Source organism: Osmia lignaria, unplaced genomic scaffold, assembly GCF_051020975.1.
Source record: "Osmia lignaria lignaria isolate PbOS001 unplaced genomic scaffold, iyOsmLign1 scaffold0012, whole genome shotgun sequence".
Lineage (NCBI taxonomy): Eukaryota > Metazoa > Arthropoda > Insecta > Hymenoptera > Megachilidae > Osmia > Osmia lignaria.
The window spans coordinates 127,511-132,500 of NW_027478166.1; the positions used below are offsets into that span (position 1 = coordinate 127,511).

The 4,990-nt window shown below is 39.9% G+C and overlaps 1 non-coding gene across 1 annotated transcript in view; it reads left to right on the forward strand.

The window, feature by feature from the left end:
- The first annotated feature begins 4,861 nt into the window (after positions 1–4,861).
- Positions 4,862–4,990, forward strand: part of LOC143306574 (small subunit ribosomal RNA) — a 1,923-nt gene continuing 1,794 nt past the window's right edge. The window contains exon 1 of the ribosomal RNA XR_013063930.1: positions 4,862–4,990. This exon is cut by the window's right edge and continues 1,794 nt beyond it. This is a non-coding gene — a ribosomal RNA (small subunit ribosomal RNA).

The window sequence follows — 4,990 nt, forward strand, 5'->3', positions numbered from 1 at the left end:
ACGCCGTTGGAACTTTGAAAAATTTCGATGCGTCGCCAAAGTTCGTACTTTTCGATAAAATCTTCGTCCTATGATACATTTCGATCAAGAACTACATTGATCGTCATGAAACTGTTTTTTTTTTTGGGAGACGTGTACGCTCCTTTTCATAAAGGAGACTATCTTATTGCGAAAGTCAAAATCGCACGCTCTCACGGCGATTTGCCCCCGTATACGCCTGGGCGTAAGCCCGTGCGTCGCCGACCTAGCGGCCTGCCGATCGGTATTTAGAGGGAGGCACTTTGAAAGCAACACGCCGTTGGAACTTTGAAAAATCTCGATGCGTCGCCAAAGTTCGTACTTTTCGATAAAATCTTCGTCCTATGATACATTTCGATCAAGAACTACATTGATCGTCATGAAACTGTTTTTTTTTTTGGGAGACGTGTACGCTCCATTTCATAAAGGAGACTATCTTATTGCGAAAGTCAAAATCGCACGCTCTCACGGCGATTTGCCCCCGTATACGCCTGGGCGTAAGCCCGTGCGTCGCCGACCTAGCGGCCTGCCGATCGGTATTTAGAGGGAGGCACTTTGAAAGCAACACGCCGCTGGAACTTTGAAAAATTTCGGGGCAAAGCAATACGCGGCTGGGACTTTGAAATATTTCGGAGCGCACCTAAAGTTCGTTATTTTGGCTAAACGGAGCGAAAATCTGCATTTATACCATCACGGACGTTAGTTTAATAGCGTTTAACGATGGATCCACGGTACAGAATGCAAAAATATGATTGTTAAAATTTTCGACTAATCGGTTCTAAGAGGCGAAGCAATACGCCGCTGGGACTTTGAAATATTTCGGAGCGCACCTAAAGTTCGTTATTTTGGCTAAACGGAGCGAAAATCTGCATTTATACCATCACGGACGCTAGTTTAATAGCGTTTAACGATCGATCCACGGTACAGAATGCAAAAATATGATTGTTAAAATTTTCGACTAATCGGTTCTAAGAGGCGAAGCAATACGCCGCTGGGACTTTGAAATATTTCGGAGCGCACCTAAAGTTCGTTATTTTGGCTAAACGGAGCGAAAATCTGCATTTATACCATCACGGACGTTAGTTTAATAGCGTTTAACGATCGATCCACGGTACAGAATGCAAAAATATGATTGTTAAAATTTTCGACTAATCGGTTCTAAGAGGCGAAGCAATACGCCGCTGGGACTTTGAAATATTTCGGAGCGCACCTAAAGTTCGTTATTTTGGCTAAACGGAGCGAAAATCTGCATTTATACCATCTCGGACGTTAGTTTAATAGCGTTTAACTATGGATCCACGGTACAGAATGCAAAAATATGATTGTTAAAATTTTCGACTAATCGGTTCTAAGAGGCGAAGCAATACGCCGCTGGGACTTTGAAATATTTCGGAGCGCACCTAAAGTTCGTTATTTTGGCTAAACGGAGCGAAAATCTGCATTTATACCATCACGGACGTTAGTTTAATAGCGTTTAACGATCGATCCACGGTACAGAATGCAAAAATATGATTGTTAAAATTTTCGACTAATCGGTTCTAAGAGGCGAAGCAATACGCCGCTGGGACTTTGAAATATTTCGGAGCGCACCTAAAGTTCGTTATTTTGGCTAAACGGAGCGAAAATCTGCATTTATACCATCACGGACGTTAGTTTAATAGCGTTTAACGATCGATCCACGGTACAGAATGCAAAAATATGATTGTTAAAATTTTCGACTAATCGGTTCTAAGAGGCGAAGCAATACGCCGCTGGGACTTTGAAATATTTCGGAGCGCACCTAAAGTTCGTTATTTTGGCTAAACGGAGCGAAAATCTGCATTTATACCATCACGGACGTTAGTTTAATAGCGTTTAACGATGGATCCACGGTACAGAATGCAAAAATATGATTGTTAAAATTTTCGACTAATCGGTTCTAAGAGGCGAAGCAATACGCCGCTGGGACTTTGAAATATTTCGGAGCGCACCTAAAGTTCGTTATTTTGGCTAAACGGAGCGAAAATCTGCATTTATACCATCACGGACGCTAGTTTAATAGCGTTTAACGATCGATCCACGGTACAGAATGCAAAAATATGATTGTTAAAATTTTCGACTAATCGGTTCTAAGAGGCGAAGCAATACGCCGCTGGGACTTTGAAATATTTCGGAGCGCACCTAAAGTTCGTTATTTTGGCTAAACGGAGCGAAAATCTGCATTTATACCATCACGGACGTTAGTTTAATAGCGTTTAACGATGGATCCACGGTACAGAATGCAAAAATATGATTGTTAAAATTTTCGACTAATCGGTTCTAAGAGGCGAAGCAATACGCCGCTGGGACTTTGAAATATTTCGGAGCGCACCTAAAGTTCGTTATTTTGGCTAAACGGAGCGAAAATCTGCATTTATACCATCACGGACGCTAGTTTAATAGCGTTTAACGATCGATCCACGGTACAGAATGCAAAAATATGATTGTTAAAATTTTCGACTAATCGGTTCTAAGAGGCGAAGCAATACGCCGCTGGGACTTTGAAATATTTCGGAGCGCACCTAAAGTTCGTTATTTTGGCTAAACGGAGCGAAAATCTGCATTTATACCATCACGGACGTTAGTTTAATAGCGTTTAACGATCGATCCACGGTACAGAATGCAAAAATATGATTGTTAAAATTTTCGACTAATCGGTTCTAAGAGGCGAAGCAATACGCCGCTGGGACTTTGAAATATTTCGGAGCGCACCTAAAGTTCGTTATTTTGGCTAAACGGAGCGAAAATCTGCATTTATACCATCACGGACGTTAGTTTAATAGCGTTTAACGATGGATCCACGGTACAGAATGCAAAAATATGATTGTTAAAATTTTCGACTAATCGGTTCTAAGAGGCGAAGCAATACGCCGCTGGGACTTTGAAATATTTCGGAGCGCACCTAAAGTTCGTTATTTTGGCTAAACGGAGCGAAAATCTGCATTTATACCATCACGGACGCTAGTTTAATAGCGTTTAACGATCGATCCACGGTACAGAATGCAAAAATATGATTGTTAAAATTTTCGACTAATCGGTTCTAAGAGGCGAAGCAATACGCCGCTGGGACTTTGAAATATTTCGGAGCGCACCTATAGTTCGTTATTTTGGCTAAACGGAGCGAAAATCTGCATTTATACCATCACGGACGTTAGTTTAATAGCGTTTAACGATGGATCCACGGTACAGAATGCAAAAATATGATTGTTAAAATTTTCGACTTATCGGTTCTGGATCACTGAAAAATCAAAAAAAATTATTAATTTTGATTAATTAAATTACATATGTAGTTTTATATTGTTATAGTCTCGTATTTGTTAATGTTTTGTCGTAAGAAAATGCAAAAATATCGTTTTAATGTTTTCGTCTCATCGGTTCTGGATCGCTGAAAAATCAAAAAAAAATATTAATTTTGATTAATTAAATTACAAATGGAGTTTTATATTGCTATAGTCGCTTATTTGTTAATGTTTTACCGTAAGAAAATGCAAAAATATCGTTTTAATATTTTCATCTCATCGGTTCTGGGCGGTTTTAAAATTTTTTAAAATATTAATTAAACCCATGATTTACATGAGAATGTGAATTTATTATGTCCTGCATGTTAATTTATTAATTTTCATGTATAGAACGTTATAAAATGAAAGGATATGTTCGACGATATTTTCAGTCTAAGTTTTACCGTGCCGGCGGGATGGTACGCTCTCACGGCGGTTTGCACAGGCATACGCCTGGGCGTAAGCCCATGCGTCGCCGACCTAGCGGCCGGCCGTTCGGTATTTATAGGAAGGCACTTTCGGTTCGCTCGGACCGGTCGGGAGTAGCGTCGAGCGTGTGGCTCTTTTATGACTTCGGTTGAAAAGCAGTCTACCGCTCCTCGAGAATATACTTTCTCGACTATTCTCGTTCCGGTTTTCCGTTGCGGATTATTATTAATCTCCACACAGCATTACCACGGGTCGGTGTCTAAGACCGAATGGCCCATATGTGGTGAGCCTTGTAATATAAGGCTGGTGACCTGTATGCACTTATAAATGTTGCATACTTGTACAAACTGAGCATCAACTGTCTGTAACCAAAATTTGTTAAAACTGAAAAAGTTATAAGATTGTATAAAATTTTTGAACCAAGAAAGTAGTGTTAGACGAAAATTCGTTCTATCACTTTTAGAAGGGAGACTGTTTGGAAATATTTAAAGTATAAAATACACAAAAGTCCACTGAATTATGAACAAAATTACGTCCCTGAATTTAAGAAAAGTCAAGAGGTGTCAGAAATAAAATCCTCTCTGATACGTTCAGAGAGGAAAATAAGTATGGAGAGAGGAGTAAAAATGAAAGAAGTTTTAAGGCTGGGGAAACTTCTAAAGGAGAGAGATTCCAACATATCTAATATGTACATTTAAAGCAAGTCCAAGGAACTCTCTCCGTTAATGTTTGAAAAGGTGTGTGCAGATGGAGGAGAAATGTATAAAGTACAGAGACGAGGTTGGTGGGCCCGCTCTAATGATAAAGATTATAAAATTTGGTGGCAAAATGACCAGCATGATCACTGTACGCGCTTTCTCGATTTGTATAGCATGCCACTGTCCGCGCTATCTTTTATTATATTGTCCAGCGTGTGTGGTCTACGTGCTTGCACGATGGATGCACGGCGTGAAAGTGATTTTCGTGCTTTATGAGAGGAGGAGGAGAATATTTGGCCTCTATAAGAGGTACAAAATTTATGAAATGTGTGTTACATACAAAAGAGAAATGGCTTAACGTCGATCGGTCTTACAGGGAGGGCCGACGACGAAAATTTAAATTTACAATAATAACTAAGCTCCCTGGTTGATCCTGCCAGTAGTCATATGCTTGTCTCAAAGATTAAGCCATGCATGTCTAAGTACATACCGAATTAAGGTGAAACCGCGAATGGCTCATTAAATCAGTTTTGGTTTCTTAGATCGTAC